Here is a 21218-nt window from a genome sequence, read left to right on the forward strand (position 1 = left end):
AGTCCAGGTAGCTGTGGGAGCCAGTGGGTTTGTCGTGGATATTAGTGGCCAGTCTATCCCCAGAAATGGAAACAAAAATGTTGAGGAAGGGAAGGGAGGAATCAGAGATAGACCAGGTGAAAGTGAGGGCAGGGTGGAAATTGGAGGCGAAATTGATGAAGTTTTCCACTTCCAGACGAGAGCGGGAAGCAGCACCGATGATATCTTTGATGTATCAGAGAAAGAATTGTGGGTGGGGGCCGGAATAGGCCTGGAACAAGGAATGTTCCACATACCCCATGAAGAGACAGGAATAACTAGGGCCCAGACGGGTACCCATGGCAACCCCTCTTAACCTGAAGAAAATGCGAGGAGTTAAAGAGAATTTGTTGAGGGTGAGGACAAGCTCGGCCAAGCGAAGGAGGGTGGTGGTGGCTGGGGATGGTTCAGGTCTTTGCTTCAGGAAGAAGTGGAGAGCGTTAAGACTCTCCTGGTGGGGAATGGACTTGTAAAGGGATTGCACATCCATGGTAAAGAGGAGGTGGCTGGAACCAGTAATCTGGAAGTTTTGAAACCGGTGTAACGTGTCAGAGGAATCATGGATGTACGTGGGCAGGGATTGGACCAGGGGAGAGAAGACTGAGTCAAAGTAGGAAAAGATAAGATAATAACCTCTGGATTGTTACCTGAGCCATGTGCAAATTGGCATAGGTTAAGCGATGTTAGAGAGATAAATGCATGGCTTTGACTGGTATTGGAGAAATAGGTTCGAGTTTGTGGCACTAAATTGGTGAAAGTGAGATCAGTACCATTCAAATGATCTACAACTGAACCATTCGTGAACTGATATTCTTGTAAATCACATAACGTGGGAAATAGCGCAGATGTTAAACTACAATGAAATATAGAAAATGGGAGCAGGAGTAAGGCATTTGGTAGATCATTGAACTCAATACTGTGTTTCTACTTTCTCCCATACTCTTTGATTCCTTTAATGCTAAGAACTATATCTAATTATAAGTATAACTAAATAGTGGAAGCAAGGGCGCAAGTTTGGAAAGTTGTGATGAACCAAAGAGTAGTGAAAAGGCAACAAGAAGGAATTAATGTGGGAAATAGTGGACAATGACAGGAAGGACAGAGAATATAGATCTAACAGTAAATCAGCATTTAACACTAGAGGTTACAAAAATAATAACACAACAAAACTTAAGATACTGTATTTAAATGCTTGTAGCATTTGAAAAAATTGACCTATTAGTAACAAATTGAGATAAGTAAGTATGATCTAGAGGCCATTATTGAGACTTGGCTGTAGAATAGCCTAGATTGGGATCTGAATTTTGACCAATTTGTGACGTTTAGGAAGGACAGGAAGCTAGTAAAGGGTGAAGCTGTGGCTCTGTTAATTTAAGATGATATTCATCCAATCGAGAGGATCAACCTTAATTCAGAAAATCAGGATATAGAAGCAGTTTGGGTAGTGTTGAGGAATGACTAAAAGAAATTAATTTAAATTCAGTGTGATTTGAACTCACGTCTGCAGATAATTAAAGAGCAAGGATTTCAAGAACTACAGATTATGAAACTTGAACAGACCTTATCTGTTCTTCAAGCATGTTACATCTCAAATATATATTCATGACTCCTACTCTGAGGATTTGGGTACTTGGAGCAGTCAATATGACACTTGATTATATTCTGTGTAAGTTCAAATAGGCTTGCTGAGTTTAGGTTTTCCTCCTCCATGAGTCATGCCTTGCCTCCACTTCTCTAGTTGACAAAACTTTAATATGTTGCAAACAGGAATGGGTAATCTGCATTTGGGTCCCACGAAATTTTGAAGGGTCCAAATCCAGCCCCAATAGCAAGTATTTATTTTTTATTGAAATTTTATCAGTTGCCTCTCGAGCCTGATTGTTCGCTGCAATTGTTTGTACTGTGTAGAGATCATTTTTATAAAATTCATTCTTGGGATGTGGATATCACTAGCCAGGCCAGTATTTATTGTCCATCCATATTTGCCCAGATGGCAGTTAGGAGTCAACCACATTGCTGTCGGTCTGGAGTCACATGTGGGCCAGACTGCACAAAGATGGTAAATTTTCTTCCCTAGTGGACATTAATGAATCAGATAGGGTTTTTTCCAAAATAATCCTGCATGGAGCTCTCAATTAATGCAGAACACCTCTGAACAGTTTTGAAAATTCCAGGTTTTTCCTTTGCCTAGAAGAGGTACTGTTGGCATACTAATGCAATTTCTTGAAATAGGCTTCTTAGGTTATTTTCTAGTCTCGCTGTGTTTGCTGGAGGAAAAGGATTGTATTATATGAGAAGCAGAAATCTGGCCTGACAGAAAGTTGACCAAACAATTACAGCGTGAATGCACCAATCTTCTACAAATACTTCATCTCAGTGAAGGCTTGGAGTGTTACTGTGACAACGAACAATTCACAAAAAAATTATTTTTATGCAATTGGTAATTATTATATATTATATACCAATATTATATAGTATAACCAATTGTATATTAATTTTAGAAAAATGCTGTACTTGGGCTGGAAGAAATAGAAAAGTGGAAAGACAGTTTGAAGTACAAATAGCAATGGCAAACAAAAATGCTGCATATTTTGTGTGGTTTCAGCAAAAAACTGAATTGTAATGCTGGTTAAAATAATTGAATCAAAATGAGATCAGGCAAAGGTGAGGCAGCTTCTTGACCCATGGTACTGATGGTGCACACATATACCAGGTTGAAGGAGGAAACCTTTAGGAACAGAAGGCAAGAGAGATGTGAATGTATTAGGCTGAGATGAGCATTAGGGCCGATCATCTATCACTGTCAGATGGGAGAGGCAGCAGAGCGTTCCTGCTCATCTGCTCTCTGGCTGTCTGACTGAGGTGCAGGCAGCCTGCAGTCACAAAATTTACATACGTTTAGGAGGAAAGGAGAAAGGAAAAGAAAGATATCACAGATTGCAGTTTATTTAGTGCTCCAAGCTCTAGACGCCTTCACAAGTAATTTCAGCTGCTGCTGTATCGCTTGGAAAACAGGAAACATGAATCCTTTTTAGTGCTGTAACTCTTTGCACCTTTACTGGATGTGGATTTGTTTGCCTGTTCTGTCAAGCGATATCATAAAACTGTGCTATGGATGTTCTGCTTACTACTGATCAAATTATTCATACATCTGACCTGGCAATTGCAGTGGGTTCCTGTGGGAGATTCACCTCCTTTCTTCCCATCCTAGCCCCAATATCCTTGCAAGTAGAGGTGCAAATTATTAGTCTGCTGCACTTTATGAAATTGTTGATTTGGAAAAAAAACCTTGAAGTTTCAAATGCAGCTACTGCCAGCTGTTAGTTCATTTGGACTTTACTACACAGACCCTCTAGAGTTGAAATTAATGGTGTATGGAGTTTTGTCAGCTGGAGCATGCATGATGACCTTGCCAGTATGCCAAAACCATATTAAAGGCTGTGGGAGTCACTGCTTGAACTGCTGCTCCATGTAATACTACACTGGCATTCCTGACCTTATTTGGTTTTGTATAAATCAGATCTAAAATTCATATGCAGCAGAATATTACATATTTAGGGCTAATAACAAAGCATTAACCTGTTTGCATGACTACACAAACCAGTAGTTGTTCGCAATGAATATTTGAACTCCAAGATTGGATTACGACCATGAAATTACTTGTGCATTTTATTTGACCGTTCACTGTATTAGTTTTATGTTTTTGGTTTTATTTTCCTGCTGGTCAGTTCTCTGACTTGGATGGACTCTTCCTTTGAAATGCTGACTGTCAGTGTTGCCTTTGCCCACACTAGCCTCACAACTGTTGGATAAAGAGTTTGCTGTCATTTCTTCTCCCCTCTAGTTTGTTTTCGATCTTTGCTAACCTTTTTTTTAATAGATCTTTTTTCTTTAACAATTCCACTTTACCTGTAACCATGACTTGTTCACTCCCAAACAGAACCTGCACGTTTGCACAAGCATTCTCAAAGTGAAGGTTACACCAGTTGCTGTAACACATTTACTGAAAACTACATGGATTGATAGTATATTTTCACTTGAAATATCAAATACTGAGCAGACCAAAGCTTTTAAGGTTTTTTGTCGTATAACTTCTGCATTAAAAAATACAAGAGCAGAAATAAGTTTGGATGGTATCAGAGAGTACAACATTCTCCAAAATGTCACGAGCATTGGGTGAGGTTTGCTATAGAATTAACAGAGAGACTTGTTTTTTTTATTTTGCTTTAGATTTTCGTGCAGAAAAGGCCCTTCGGCCAATGAGTCTGCTTTGACATAACCATCAGAAATGGCACACTAATCCCATTTTCCCGCACTTGTCCCATGTCCTTGAATGTTACGATATTCCAAGTGCTCATCCAAATATTTTTTAAAGGCTATAAACCAAAAGAACTGCGGATTCTATAAATGAGAGATAAAAATAGAAATTGCAGGAAAAGCTCAGCAGGTCTAGCATCATCTGTGGAGAGAAATCAGAGTTAACGTTAACTCTGATTTCTCAACGCAGATGCTGCCAGACCTGCTGTGCTTTTCCAGCAATTTCTGTTTTTGTCTCCCATTTTTTAAAGGTTGTAAGGTTTCCGTCTTCCACAACCTTTGCAGGCAGTGCATTCCTACCACACTCTGAGTGAAAACAACTTTTCTCAAATCCCCTCTGAATCTCCTGTCCTTACACTAAAACTATGCTCCCTCGTGATTGACCCCTCACCCAAGGGGAACAGCTACTCTGTATTCACCCTGTCCGTACCCCTCATGATGTTATACACATCAATCATGTCCTCCCTCGGTCTTTGCTGCTGTAAAGAAAACAATCAAGCCTATCTGAGATAACGAGGTGTAGAGCTGGGTGAACACAGCAGGCCAAGCAGCATCAGAGAAGCAGGAAAGCTGATGTTTCGGGTCTGGACCCTTTTCTGAAGAAGGGTCCAGACCCGAAACGTCAGCTTTCCTGCGCCTCTGATGCTGCTTCGCCTGCTGTGTTCATCCAGCTCTACACCTTGTTATCTCAGATTCTCTAGCATCGGCAGTTCCTACTATCTCTGAATCAAGCCTATCTAGTCTCTTATAGCTCAGTTCCTCCATCCCACGCAACATCCTGGTGAATCTCCTCTGTACCCCGTCTAAGTGTTACCAAACCCTTCCTGTAGTGAGGTGACCAGAATTACATACAGTACTCCAGCTGTAGCCCAACCAATGTTCTGTACAATATTACCTCCTTGCTCTCATACTCTATGCCATAACTGATGAAAGCAAATGTCCCATATGCCTTCTTAACTGTCCTATTTACGTGCTCTGTTGACTTCATGGATCTGTGAATAAATACCTCAAGACCCCTCTGTTCCTCTAAGCTACCCAGTGTCACGCGCTTGATTAAATATTCCCTCATCTGGTGGTTTCTTCCAAAGTGCGTCACCTCGCACTTCTCAGGGTTAAATGCCATCTGCCACTGTTTTGCCCATGTGACCAACCCATCTATATTTTTCTACAACCTGTAACCGTCTTCTTCACAATTAATCACCTTATCAATCTTGATGTTATCTGCAAACTTGCTTAACATTTCCCCACATTTTCATCAATTTCATTTATATAACAAACAGTAAGGGTCCCAGGACTGATTCTTGTGGCACACTGCTGGACACCGGTCTCCAGTCATTTGAACAGCCTTCTACCACTACCCTTTGTGTCCTATTACTAAACCAGTTTCTGATCCATCTCACCAAGTTTCCCTGAATTTTGTGTGCTTTAACCTTCCCAATTAGTCTCCCATGTGGGACCTTGTCAAAAGCTTTGCTAAAATCCATTTAAACTGCATCAACTGAACTTCCCTCATTCATATGCTGATCACATTTTCAAAAAAATTTCGAGCAAATTTGTTAGGAATGACCTCCCTCTGACAAAGCCATGCTGACTATCCCTAATTAATCCACACCTTCCCAAATGGATATTAATTCTCTTCTTCAAGATTTTCTCCAGTAGTTTCCTCACCACTGATGTGAGACTTACCGGTCTGTAATTTTATGGTTTATCTCTACCATCTTTCTTAAAATGTGGAACCACATTAGCCATTCTGTAGAACTCTGGCCCCAGGGTGGAATTGAAACCAGGTCCCTGGTGCTGTGAGGCAGCAGCATTCAGCCCATCAAGTCCACACCAACCCTGCAAAGATCATCTTACCCCATCCCTACATTTCCCACCCTCTCACCCCCTACCCCATCCCTAGATTTCCTACCCTAGACCTATGGGCAATTTAGCATGTCCAATCCACCTAACCTGCACATCTTTGGACCATGGGAAGAAACTGGAACACCTGGAGGGAGCCCACACAGACACAGGGAAAACATGCAAATTCCACAGATACAGTCGCCTGAGGGTGGAATTGAACCCAGATCCCTGGTGTTGTGAGACAGCAGTGCTAACCACTGAGCTACCGTGTCACCTGATATCTCACATGCCATAAAATCTACATCCAATATATCCTGCCCGCTGTGTACACCACACCCTTTATATATTCTGCACCTACATACAGCTCATCCTGTGTATGTCTCATTGTGTATACATTACTCCCTGTTTATTCAGCGCTGCATAAACACTATATGCTATATAATGCATCCTTTTCATCCTACACCCGGTATAATATCAGCACCCTACATATCCTAAACCTTGTACATTCAGCACCCCATATAATGTATGCCCTGTACAATCCACATCCTATATCCCCCACAGCCTGCATAATGCACACCTTATATACCCTACACGATGTATAATCCACATTCTACATTCTTCATTCCCTGTATTATCTGCATCTATTAACACCACAGCCCCTAAAATCTGTACCCTATACGTCCTGCACCCTGTATACCATACACTCTGTACAATCTGTACAATATTTATACCACATCCTATGTAATCCACTCCTATACATACCATACTGCATAAAATCTGCAACCAATGTATCCCAATTCTTTTTCTTTCCTGGTTAACCTCTTCGCTTTACTGTATTTATTTATAAAATGTTTTAGAATTGTCCCTAATCCTGCTCACAATTCCTTTCTCATGCCCCCTTTTTGCTCTTCTAATTGTTTTCTTAAGTTCCCTCTTGCAACTTTCTGCATTCCTCTAGACTGCAACTGGATTGCTCCCTTTGGACTTGCTAAAAGTCTTTTTCATCTTTCTCATCCAGTCCTGAATTGCCCTAGATGTCCAGGATTCTCTGAACTCATGGCTGGTACATTTTCCCTAAAGGGTACGTGTTGGACCTGTAATCTCCCCAGCTCATTTTTGAATGCCCCCCACTGTTCTGCTGTAGACTTACCCCCAGGAGCTGTTCCCAGTCAACTTCGGCTTCATTTTAATATGGTCTATCTCCCCTCAATCCAAAGCCTTCTTTTTCCTTGTCCAGAACAAATTTGAACTGTAACGTGTTGTGGTTGCTATCACTAAAATTTTCCTTCGCAGACACATTGACACTTGTTCAGCTTCTTTCCCAAGAACCAGATCCAGCACTGCACCATCCCTTGTTGAACCTTCTACATACCTGCTTACATTTTAAGAAACCTGTCCCCCTAAAGTCTTAGCAGTATGACTATCCCAATTTATATTAGGGAAGTTGAAACCCCCTTATTTTAATTACCCAATTATCACTCTTACACACCTGAATCAACTGTCTACATTTGCTGTTCTATGTCTTGCTGATGCTTTGGGGGCTTATAATACACTCCTAGTAATGTGACTGACCACTTAACATTCCTATGTTCTACTCACAAAGCTTTGTTTGAGGATCCTTCCAAGATATTATCTCTGCTTATTGCAATATTTGACTCCTTAATTAGAGTGCTACATCACCACCCTTTTTATGTCCTCTTCTGCCTCACCTAAAGGGTCTATAGCCTGGAATATTATGTTGCCAGTCCAGTCCTTCCCTTAACCATGTTTCTGCGATGGCAACAATATCACACTTACGTGTATCAGTCCACGTCATCAGTCTTACCTGCTTTACTCTGAGCATTAAAGTAAAGACCATCCATCCAACCCTACTTTCTTGACACTCAATATCATTGAACTATTGGCAATGGTTTTTATTATGTAGTAAATTGGTCAGCAACTTCTGGCATCTGTGCATGTGCAGTTAAATACGGAGATCAGAAAATTGCCGTTCGAGTTGTCCTGTTTGTTCAGAAGCTTCGCTAGATGACCAAATATAGAAACACACAGACATTCAGTGCTGGGCAGGCCAAAAGTTCCTCCAACTAAATAATTTGAAGATCATTGTCCTTAGTTTCTGCCACAGTCTCTAGTCTCAAACCGTCAAATCCATCCCCCTTTATTACTGACTGTTCTCAAATTTTGGCGTCATATTTTACCCGGGCAGAGGTTTCAACCATATAGCAAACCAAAAGCAAAGTTGCCTGTTCCATTTCTGTGACATCACTTGACACCTCCTTAGCCTCAGCTCATTGTTACTTTGTTACCTCTGGACATGAAGATTTCAGTGCACTTCTGGCTGGCCTCTTGTATTTTATTCTCTGAAAATTTGAGGTTATTCAAAACTTTACTGGTGTCTTAGCTCGAATTATCCTCTTCATCCTTAGCAACATACTTTCAACCATTTTGTAGTACGTGCCGGACTTGTTTTAAGTGCAGGGACCTTTTAAATTTTTACTTGCTGACCTACATCCGTTTCCAGTTAAGCAATACCTCAATTTTAACATTGTACTCCTCGTTTTCAAATCTTCCCATGGTCTGGCTTCTCACCAACTCTGTAAACACCTCCAGCTCCACAGTCATAGAACAGTACAATACAACAGCTTTTCGGCTCACCAGATCTGTGCCAACCGCAATGCTATTCTAAACAAATCCCTTCTGCCTGCACAGGGTCCATATCCCTCTATCCATGCCTGTTCATATGTCTGTCTAAATGCCTCTTAAACATTATGTGAGATGTTTGCTTGTCTAATTCTGGCTCCTTAAGTATCCCTAATTTTAATTGCACACTGCTGGAGGCCATGCCTTAAGCTCCTTAGGTCCTAAATTCTTGACTTTTCATCTCCAGTCTTTCTACACCTCTGCGTTGTTTACCTCCTTTTTAAGGTGATCCTTAAAACCCAACCAATTAGCCATCTGCTTTAACATCTCCTAATGCAGTTTGGTGTCATGTTTTCATTGATAATTCTCCTGTGAAGTGCCTTGGAAGTTTTATTATGTTAAAGGAACTTTATGAATACATATTGTGGTTGGAAGAGTGTGGAGTTGATGTGCTTATCCATTGAACAGATCAGGTAAAGTTAGAACCACTCCATTACAGTGTTAATAAATTTTAGTGACCTGTAGAAGAGAAGGACTTAAGTTTGTGAAGAAGCTTAAAAATACTGAGGCAGAACATGAGGTGACTGAGGTGCTGGCAAATGACCAGTGTCAAACAACCTCTTTTAGCCATTAAAATTAACTTTATTTATTTGTTACTTTGATTCTTTCACAGGGCACAGTCATAACTGGCAAGGCCAGTATTTGTTGCTCATGGTTGTTGAGAAGGTGGTGGTCTGCTACAGTCCATGTTGTGTTGTACACCATCATCCTGTCAGAAACAGAGCTCCAGGACTTTGGCCCAGAGACAGTGAAGAAACAGATGCCCTCAGATTTTAATTTTTGTTAGACTTTTTTTGTTTATTTTTAAAAATTGTCTTTTATGTCTTTAATATCTTTCCTCCTCTTCTAATCTCAATTTCCTTTTCCTATATTTTGCTTTCTTTACTGGTTTTGCCATTCCAAAAACAATTCAAGCCAGTGCTTCCAGGTTTATGCGTTTTCTCGGTAAGAATTCTTTATTCTGATTGAGCAGATACAGTTGCAGATAGTGTTCACTTTCACACAGGGCCCAAATCCTCCATAGTGGACATCACTTTCTTTTTATTTTAAAGTAGGCTTAAGTTCCAGTGCAAAACCAATCAGGAAGCTTAGGTAAGTGCAATGAATGGCTCGAGCTATTTATTTTCCACAGCCTTCAAAAGCCAGGCTATGTTTTTGAACTTTCTCGCTGCAAAAAGAGTTTGTCTCATTCTTGACAAGGGTTACAGTTTGAAGAAGGGCTGAACGGATAGGGTCTATGCCTACTGGAGTTTAGAACAATGAAAAGTAATTTGTCGAAACATAAAAGAACCTGATGGGATTTGATAGAACTAGGAGACACGTTGTAAGAATAAGAGCTGTCCCTATTAAGACAGAGATGAGGACAATTTCTTTCTCTGTGGATTATTAGTCTGTGGAACCCTCTTTCCAGAAAGTCATGGGGCTTGGGTTATTAACTTGATTGTAGGTTGAGTCAAGATAGATTTTCAATGGACAAGTCTTATGAGGGGCATTCAGGACAGTAGAGTTGAGATCAGAGCCAGATCACCCGTTACCTTATTGAATGATGGAGCAGGCCATTTTTTGCTGCCTCCAGGAAATGATACCATATTAAAATTATATCTTTATTCACTATGAACAGATTTAATGAACAGAATTATTGATAGGACGCCCCCATAAAATGTAAGGTCCCTCTCGTGGAACATTGATAGTGTCCCTGCCTCTGGACTGGGAGGCCCAGGTTTTCAAGTCCTGCCTGCCCCAGAGGTGTGTAATAACAGCTCTGAACAGGTTGATTAGAAAAATAGGTTCGATAATAAAAAAAATTGTTTACAATGCTTGTCTGCAGACCAGTTAATCACTTAGAACATCCTACCTAAAATCTCATCTGATTTTGCAATGTTAACTTGCTCCTTCTTGAATCACATTGATTTACAAAGTTTCCATTTTTAACGTGGAATTTGAATTGGAACACATTTAAGTCTGCAAGGAGGTGATGTTATCATCATCGCATCATTCAAATTCCAGACAACTGCATTGATCTGTGAAGGTGCCATTGAAAGAGCCATCAAACCCTGAAATTGGAATGAAGTGCTCAACATTAGAAACAAACAATTTTTTTCGTCTAATTGAGGAAACTACGTAATGATTTCTGACCTTTTAGCTAGAGGCTGACCAAATGGTGACAACAACAATGTATATTTATGTAACATTTTAATATAGTGAAACACTTCAAGGCACCTCATAGGAGCTTTACCAAACAAGAATGACACCAAACCAAATAAAGAGGTATTAGATTAGGTAAGCAAAACCTTTGTCAAAAATGTAGGTTTTAAGAAATATCTTCAAGGTGGAAATTGAAGCACAAAAGCAAAATGTTATAGGGAGTGATTTGGGAAGCTTGAGCCCGACAATTGAATTCATAACCGCGAAAAATGTGATTATAACTGGGCATGCACAACAGGCAGAATTAGAGGAGCAGAGGTATCTTGGAAGGCGTGGGGCTGGAGGAAATTATGGAGCTAGAGAAGGCAAGGGCCATGGAAGGATTTGAAAACAAAAATTGATAACAAAAATTTTAAGAACAGATGTTGCTTGACTGGGAGTGAGTGCAGGAACTTCAGCACAGGGCTGAGGTGGAAATGGAACTTGCTGTGAGTTAATATGCTCGCAACAGAATTTTGGATTACGTCAAGTTTATGAAGTATAGAATGAGGGTGACCAGTCAATGTGTTGGACGGGTTGAGTCCTGAGCTGACAAATACATGGATCCTGGTTTCAGCAGATGATTTGAGATGGGATGAGGGGGTGTGGTGGTGGGTAGCGTGGTAATATTATTCAACAAGTAAGCCAGAGGCCGAGGCTAATGCTCTGGGACACCAATCAATTTCCACCACAGCAGCTAGTGAAATTTAAACTCCATAAATCTGTGATTATAAAGCTAATCCAATGGTGATCATGTAACAATTGTCTATTGTAGTAAAACCACAGCTGGCTTACCAATATTCTTTAAGGAAAGAAATCTGCCACTCTTATCTGGTCTGGCCAACATGTGACTCCAGACTCTCACCAATGCGACTGATCTTAAATTCCCTCTGAAATGATCTGGAAAGGTGGTCAATTTTGTCAAACTGGTACAAAGTCTAAAGTGAATGAAATCAGATGGAGCACCTGGCATTGACTTGGCACCAAAAAGGACAACGGCACATCCAACTCACTCAACACTGCAAAGTCCTCATAACTAAATTGGGAGGGCTATGAGTGAACCAACTGCCTGACATAGTGATACTCACAGAATCGTATCTTACAGACAGTGTCCTAGACACCACCATCACTATCCCTGGATACGTACTTCCCCACTGGTGAGACATACCCAGTAGAAGTGATAGTACAGTGGTATACAGTCCAGAGGGAGTTGTCTTCAAAGTCCACAGCATGAAGTCTCACAGCATCAGGTCAAACATTGCAAGGGAAACCTCCTTTTGATTACCACCTGCCAACACCTGTTCGTTGATGAATCAATAATCCTCCATGTTAAATAGCACTTGGAAGAAGCACTATGAATGTCTCGGATGAGAATGTATTCTTGGCATCACTAGCTAATCTGTTTCAGTACAACTATAACACTGACATCTACCATACAATATGGAAATTTTGTGTCCTTTCCACAAAAAGTAGGACAAATCCACCTCAACCAATTACTGCTTCTTCAGTCTACTCTAGATTATCAGTAAAGTGATGAAAGCTGTCAGCAGTGCAGTCAAGTGGTGTTTGCTCAGCAATAACATAGAAAAAAAGAGTTGAATTCCAAGGGGTGAAGTGAGAGTGACTGCCCGTGTCATCGAGGAATCATATGGCCAAGTGTGGTATCAAGGAGCTGTAGCAGAAATGGAGTCAATGACAATCGGGGGAGTGGGTGGCGGGGGGTTGCTGCTTTCAGTCATATCTAACACAAAGGAAGATAACTGTGGTTTTGGGTAGCCAAATATCTCTGTACAAGCTATCTCTGCAGGAGTTCCTCAGGGTAGTGTCCTGGGTCCAACTATCTTCAGCTGCTTCATCAATGACTTTCCTCCGATCAAAAGATCAGAAATAGATATGTTTGCCGATGGCACAATGTTTAGCAGGGTTGGTGACTCTCAAAATAAGGAAGCAGTTCATGTCCATGTGCATCAAGTCTTGGATAACATCCAGTTTTGGGCTAATTAATGGCAATTAATACACACTACACAGTGCCAGGCACCGATAATCTCCAACGAGAGACAATCCAGCCATCTCCCCATGGCATTCAATGACACTACTGTTGCTGAAACCCCAATATCAATATCTTCTGGAGTTACTATTGAATAGAAATTAGCCATATAAATACTGTGGCTACAAAAATAGGAAGAGGCTAGGAATTCTGCTGCAAAAAACCCAACCCTGGCTCACCTGCCACCAACTACATTGCACAATTCATACTGGGGAAGCATTATCAGAGTGGGAACATGCTGTCTAAGTGGTGATGTTACTGGATTAGAAACCTAGGCCAATGCTTTGGCATATGGGTTGAAATCCCACCACAACAGCTGGTGGAATTTAGAAGTAATTAATAAAACTGGAATATTAAAACTTGTCTCATTAATGGTAAGATTATCATCATAGATATTATCATCTATTTTCTCCATGTGGTTCATGAATATCTTTTAGGGAAGGAAATCTGGCATCTTTACTCTGTCTGGCTTGTATGTGACTCCAGACCCAGGCTTTTTCAAGATTTAATTTCTAACAGCCCTCTGAAATGACCTAGCATGCTATTCATAAGATAAATTAAGGATAAACAACAAATGTTGAGCTTCCCAATGCCATTCATGTCCCATTAATGAAAAACAAACAAGTCAGTACTGTAATGAAATGGTCTTCACTTTCCTAGATGAATCCGGCTCTAACATCACTCAAGAAGTTTGACACCTTCCAAAACAAAGCAGCCTGCTTCATTGGCATCCAATCTGCCACTTTCTACATACACTCCTTTCCCCCTGCGATATATAGTGGCAGCAATATGTCTCATCCACAAGATGCACTGTACAAACTCACCAAAGTGTTCCAGACAGCGCTCTCCAAATTTGTGACATTTCCCAATTAGAAGGACACCAACAGTAGATACATGTGAATGTCAGCACCTGCAGGTTCTGTTCCAAATTTCCCACTGTCCTGACTTGGGAAAGTATTGCGGTCCCTTCACTATTGCTGGAACTTCCTAACAGCATTTGGATGCACCATATACAACATCCTGCAGCAGCTGGAGTCAGTAACTAGGGATCAGTGTTTGGAGTTGGGATTGAGAATAATTACCCTTAGTAATTACCCTCACTTAAATACAGCTAATCCTTTTTATAACCACTTGAAACTGACAAATAAACCAAATTTACAGGCTGCCATTGTGTCGAAAACTGCATTTGGAGCAGTCAAGCAATACTAATCCTACGTGATATCTGTTCAGATCATGTCAATAAACAGCCTGTGAAATTGTAAGCACTTTTTTTAAATCTTGGTTACAACAGGCTGTTTTTTCTTTCAGATTCCATAAACTGCATTTGTTTTGTGCAACTGAGACAGATTAGATCTCAGGAAATAAACCCAGTCATAATACTGGTTTGGTGAAACTCACTGTTTGTGAAAAGCTGGAGTTGTATGTGTAAGTGCTAGAGATGCAGCGTGTAGCATGGAGTCAGAAGAAGTGGATGAGGTCCTAAATGAATACTTTGTGTTGGTATTCACCTAAGAAAAGGAATTGGTGGAGGATGACCTCAGAAGGGAATGTTGAATTTCTAAGCCAAGTTGTTACTAAAAAGGAAGAGGTTGTGCGTCTTAAAAAGTATTAAGGTAGCTAAGTCCCCAGGTCCTTTACGGAATCAATCCCAGCATAGAGGGAGGCAAGAGAACAAATTGCTGGAGCATTGACAGACATCTTTGTATCCTCTTTGGCCATAGGTGAGGTCCCAGAGGACTAGAGAATAGCCAATGTTGTCCCATTGTTTAAGAAGGGTATCAGGGATAACTTAGGAAATTATAGGCTTGTGAGACTCACATCAGTGGTAGGGAAATTATTGGAAAAGATTCTCAGGGACAAGATCAAAATCCATTAAGAAGCAAATGGACTTATTAGCGATAGACTGCATGGTTTGTGTGGGGAGGTTGTGCCACACGAACTTGATTAAGTTTTTTCAGTAGGTGACGAAGATGATGTTGGATACATGGACTTCAGTAAAGCCTTTGATGAAGTCCCTCATGGCAGATTGGTACAGAAGCTGAAGTCACATGGTACCTTGGCAAGATGGATACTGAACTGGCTTAGTCATAGGAGACAGAGGATAGCGGTGGAAGGATGCTTTTCAGAATGGAACGTTATGACTAGTGGTGTTCCACAGGGATCAGTGCTGGGGCCTCTGCTGTTTGTGGTCAACATAAATGACTTGGAGGAAAACGTAGCTGGTCTAATCAGTATGTTTGCGGACGTTACAAAGATTGGTGGAGTTGTGGATAGTGAGGAGGATCGTCAGATGTTATAGCAGGATATAGATCAGCTGGAGGCATGGGCAGAAAATGGCAGATGGACTTTAATCTGGACAAGTGTAAGGTGATGCATGTTGGGAGGTCAAGTACAGGTTGAAATTGTACAGTGAAAGGCAGAACCCTTAAGAGTATTGATATGCAGAAGGATATGGGTGTGCAGGCCCACAGATCACTGAAAATGGCAGCACAGGTAGGAAAGGTAGTAAAAAAGGCCTGTAGCATATTTGCCTTCATTGAAAGGGGCAGTGAATATAAGGATAGGGAAGTTATGTTGCAGTTTAATAGAACTTTAGTTCAGCCATACTTGGAATAGTGCGCGCAGTCCTGGTCACCACACTACCAGAAGATGTGTGGATGCTTTGGAGAGGGTACAGAAAAGGTTTAACAGGATGTTGCCTGGTATGGGGGATTTTAGCTATGAAAAAAGATCAGATAGACTGGGTTTGTCTTCACTGGAACGCAGGAGGTTGAGGGCCGACCTGGTAGGAGTTATTAGATTGTGAATGGCATGGATAGAGTGGAAAATATGAGGCTTTTTCTGAGGGTGGAGGGGTAAATCACTAGGGGACCCAGGTTCAAGGTGCAGGAGGGGATGTTTAAAAGAGATGTGCAAAGCAAGTTTTTCACACAAGGGGTGGTGAATGTCTGGAATGTGCTGCCAGAGGAGATGGTGGAATCAGACACAATGGCAGCATTCAAGAAACATTTGGACAAATACATGAATAGGAAGTGAATAGAGGGATACAGATCCTTAAGTGAGAACAGTTTTAGTTGGAAGGGCGAAATGTGTTGGTGCAGGCTTGGAGGGCCAAGGGGCCTGATCCTGTGCTGTAATGTTCTTTGTTCAGAATCCAGGAAGGTATAGTACCAGGAAAGGAAGGCAAGCCACCAGAACACGAGCAACCATTGAAGCAGTCCTGCCTGTCTTTACGCAGTCAAACCCTTTTTGATATCTTTGTATGTTTGTTTTAGTTTGATTTATAATAAACTTTTTTGACAAGAGAAACCTGGTTGAATTGTTTCTAATACGAAACTAGCAACAGTCTGAGACCTATCTAATTGGCCAAATCAACCTGGTTAAATTTGAATTGTGTTCTGAGCAGTGGAGGTGTGGGACAAGTAAGAAATCAGTGCATCCTTCCAACCTCGATCATAACAGTTGGTTTGATATTGTTTCAAATTAACAAAAGGGTAGAAGCTCAAACTTAGAATAGGAAGGGCATTAGGGAATGTTAAATTTGACTGTGTTATGCACTGTGGATAATGTGTGGAGTAGACTGCAAGCAAAACACTGAACTGGATAAGTAGTTAGTCATATCTGGTGATAGAAATATAATGTTGAAAAATTTGTGTTTCTTGAAATATTCAGATTTGCAAGATCGATCACCGTGGTCTTTCCTGATCCTGATTGCATCCTTGATTCATCTACATAGAATTCCATTTTGCTACAGTGAAGACTTGTACCTCAACATGGTGAACAAAAGCAAGTTAGCCACTGACAAATTCATTTTCAGTCTGCAAAAGCTCTGTATCCAGATTGTCAGTTGAAAGCAGGATCAAAGACACAGTGGATCAAGATGAAGCTGATGATGCTAGCTTGATTGAATAATAAGGGCGATCCAAGTATTGTACACCCAGTTAATGATTTCATGAGATATGATTGAATTGGACATTGAGATTATTGGCTGACTTGCTGATCAAACTACCTTGCATGTATTCTTCAGACTCACATAACTCCAATATCACATAAATAAGAGTGTGAGAAAGTAAGATGACTGGAGTTCTAAACCAGATTACATGTAAGCTTGCTCATTGTAGTGCTGCAAACAAAATTAGTTGAATCCTTTCAGAAAGCAGTCAACAAAGTCCTTTTAAATTGTTATGCTGTTCTGTGTAGCTTCAAATTAAAAGGAAAAACACATCACACAATATAGAATTCCTTATAACTTAGAAAAGGACAAGTCCTAAATTTTTCTTGCATATTATGAGGTGTTATATACTTGACTATAATACAGTACAGAGGACGCTTTGCCTTTACTTTCAGAAGAACAAATTATTATGTATATATTCTCACTTGCCAATCTTTTGGCATCTCTGAATGGTTGCCACTTTATGCTAAGCTTTTGGCAATATTATGCTGTAGTTTCATGACTGCTGAGAATTGGAGGAGAACTGTACAATTATATTTCCCAACTTGTTTCAGAATTGTTTTTTTATTTACTATGCCAGCAGATCTCCAATGGCATTGCATGCGGTGAGTGATCTCAGATGTTTTAACTAAGGTGTGAGTAGAAATAATTGTGAGGCTTAGAGGAAATTACCTTAACTTGAGATGTTTTGGGAACAGGATTGAAATTTACTGATGGCATCAAATTGAATGCATAGTAAGTTGTGACAAGGATATCTTGGAGGAAATGGATAAGTCCATATTATAGACAGATTACAGATACAGGCTCTGAATTAATAAATTTTAGAAGAATGCTGAAGGGAAATTCAAGTTTAATTGTGAAATTTTAAATGGAATATGAGGGTAGAGTGACCTGATGTCAGAAGGAAAAATCATGAAAGCTGTTAGCACATACATGGATCCTGAAGGTAGTATTGAACATGTACATGAGTATTTTAGCTAAAGTCACCATAATCCCAGAGGACTACTCTCATTAGTGACTGAAAGCGAAAGAGAGAGAGAGATGACTAGTGGTAGTTTAACCTGAGGGTCACCACTCCTCAGGCAAAGGGCAAGGTTGAGAAGGTGGGACCTTCATGGTAACTGCAGTTAGTGCAGGTCTATTAGCTCAGTAGCCTGGATGGTTGATTTTCAATGGGCCACACAGCGCCAGGCACCCAGGTTTGATTCCAGCCTTGGGTGACTGTCTGTGAGGAATTTGCATGTTCTCCCTGTGTGTCGGTGGGTTTCTGCTGGGTGCGCTGGCTTCCTACTACAATCCAAAGATGCGCAGGTTAGGTGAATTGGTCATGCTAAATTGCCCTGTAGCATCCAGGGATGTGGAGATTAGGTGGGTTAGCCATGTTAAGCACGGGGATAGGGAGCGGGTCTGGGTGCAGTGCTCCTCGTAGGGTTGGTGCAGATGCGATGGGCCAAATTCTATGATTCTGTGGTATTGTACACTGTTGCAGACATTATTACAGGAAAGATAATAAAACAATGAAAAACATGGAAGGTAGATTCACTTGGATTTTTATTAGCAGTGAAGAATTGTCTGTACAGCTTATTTGACCAGAAGAAAGGTGGCTATTACCTGATGACTTGAAAGGACTTCAAGATTTTGAAGGATTGAGAATCAGGTAAATTCTGATAGATTGTTTCCTATGGGCATCAAGACGGCAATCATTGAAAAAGCTTGGTGAAGTGAGTACATTAGCTATTGCTGTTCCTATTAGAAGATGTTACAAATGATGCAAACGGAGAGGAAAAGAAACTGTGTTTCATCCAATCAGTTGAATCCAGATTGAAGGCAGGTCCCAGGCTGCTAATATATGGCATCCCAGTCCCATTTATTATCAAAAATTTCGCATATTAGCATTGGTTCATTATTCAAATTTATTAATTCACATTGCACATAATAAACATTTTTGACAGATTTGAAACTGTGAATTGGTGTTATCTTCTCCTGACATTCTTTATAGTTATTACAAACTACATCAGCTTTGGGGAGCAGTCAGAAATGTTGGCTCCTATGGTTTGGTTGCACTACTTAACTAAATCATCTACATCACAAGTTCAGAACAATTTGTTTTATCCCCAGCCAAATGGTATAATAATTGATGCAATCACAATCTCATACTGCCCTAAGATTTGGCTTTTTCAGGTTTTTACTAATTGTTTTTGGCACTGTTTGGCATAATATGATGCTTTATTCATGTCATGGTTCTTTGTATTTAATCTCAAACCATCATTCCTAAAATTCTGAAATGAGCTTGATGGTAATAAAATATGTTTGATTATGTGCACCTATCAGCAGAGCTTAAAGTGTATTCGAGCTGCTGCTGTGCTGTCCCAATTTGGTTTCCCAAGAAGAATGGCATCTGTATTTTTTGACACAGGTTTGCTCTTATCATGAGCCGCAGCACCCACAATTGAACATGAGGGAACTGCAGATCCTTCCATTCTAACCTTTTAGTGCCCTGTGCTGGCTTATTACTATGCCCTACAGCTAGTTAGATTTGCATTGTTGTTAAACAGTTAGTGATTTAGTTATTCTGTTGAATGTACCTTATGTTTTCATAAGTTAGCAATCACCTGATGTAATGGAAAATTCATTTCTACTAAAGTATATGTCTAAAAGCAATATCATTGTTTCATTATTTTGTCTTAGTAAGCATTTTTATGTGTTTTTCCATTATGGAATGTTAATTGCTTGCAATATTACAATATGTATTCTCAAACAAGAATGCTACTCCCATGGTATTGATGTGATAGCCATTTATATATAGTAATTAAGTATGTACTATTGACTTTTTAAAATGGGCATCTCATTTAAATACCTGGGACCTTCATGGATTGAAAATGTTTCTGACCTGCTGTGTTCTCCAGCATTTGTTGTTTTCAGTACAGATTCCAGCATCTGCAGTAATTTGCTTCTTCAATAAGAAAATATGCCGAATTGAAATAGCCAAGGGCAATCAGCTGACCACATATGTTAGCCAAACTTCATGAAACCAATGTAGAATATACAAATTTGTTTAAATTGAAATTGATATTTTTATCAAAAGAATTTGAAACTAATCCACCTACTCAGGTGTGAAGAAACCCTTGAATTCTAATTTTGCTTTACATCTGTTTGATGTTTCTCATATTGTGAAAGAAAGATATCACCTGTACTTATCAAGACGGAAACGATTAACTCAGACACAGAAATACACAAGAAGCTTGTATTTTAAGGAATTGCTTTTGGCAGACCAAAGAATTTGTGACTGGAGAACAGAAGAATACATTCCCTCTGATCTCAAGAAGGAAAAAGTGCCTGCTGATGAAAGTAAAAAGAAGCAACAAAACACAGAAGAGTCAAAAGACAACTGAAATACTTGCTACTGCTGATAATAAAGAAGATTTATTAAACAACTGTAATTTTGAGTTAAAATCTTTATGCTTCAAGGGCACTCTACAGATCTTAAACAATGTATTCCTGTCATCTTACTTTTGTACAGATTGGCTCTCTTAATTTGGTCTGCAGTTGTAATTAACTTAGATCTGACAATTAATGTTAAAGAGAACCCCAAAATCTTATAATATGATGAAAAAGAGACTGGTGGAGCTTGGAATAATAAATTCCAGAAGTAAGCTAGGCATAGAATAGCATTTCAGCAGCTAAGAAGCTGAAGCAGAAGCAAAGTTATACAATATTGCAGAGGTGGAAATAGTCAAGCTTATGATGGAATGGACATTTGATTGGCATTTTATCAAATATGACACAGGTTGAGACTAGTCTGGTTCAGTTTCAGACAGTAGCCAGGGATAAGAATGGAGTCAGTGGCTCATTCCTGATATTTAGTCGGAGGAAGTTTCTTTTCACCTAGTCCTGGATGACAGACCCTGTCTGTTTAGGGAGTGGAGAGGTTGAGAGAGGTGATGGTGAAGTTGAGCTGGTTGCCACACTGCTATGAGTGAGAGGATTCTAAAAACTGCTCTGTTTTATACTTGTTTCAGAGCTAGTAGGAACTGCAGATGCTGGAGAATCTGAGATGACAAGGTGTAGAGCTGGATGAACACAGCAGGCCAAGCAGCATCAGAGGAGCAGGAAGGCTGACATTTCTGAAGAAGGGTCTAGGCCTGAAACGTCAGC

The 21218-nt window shown here is 40.2% G+C and overlaps 1 protein-coding gene across 1 annotated transcript in view; it reads left to right on the forward strand.

Annotated features, from left to right (window-relative positions):
- Window positions 1-21218, forward strand: part of msra (methionine sulfoxide reductase A) — a 282237-nt gene that overhangs the window by 66981 nt on the left and 194038 nt on the right. The window lies entirely within an intron of this gene.

The sequence above is a fragment of the Rhincodon typus genome, chromosome 5 (assembly GCF_021869965.1).
Source record: "Rhincodon typus isolate 14 chromosome 5, sRhiTyp1.1, whole genome shotgun sequence".
Classification (NCBI taxonomy): domain Eukaryota; kingdom Metazoa; phylum Chordata; class Chondrichthyes; order Orectolobiformes; family Rhincodontidae; genus Rhincodon; species Rhincodon typus.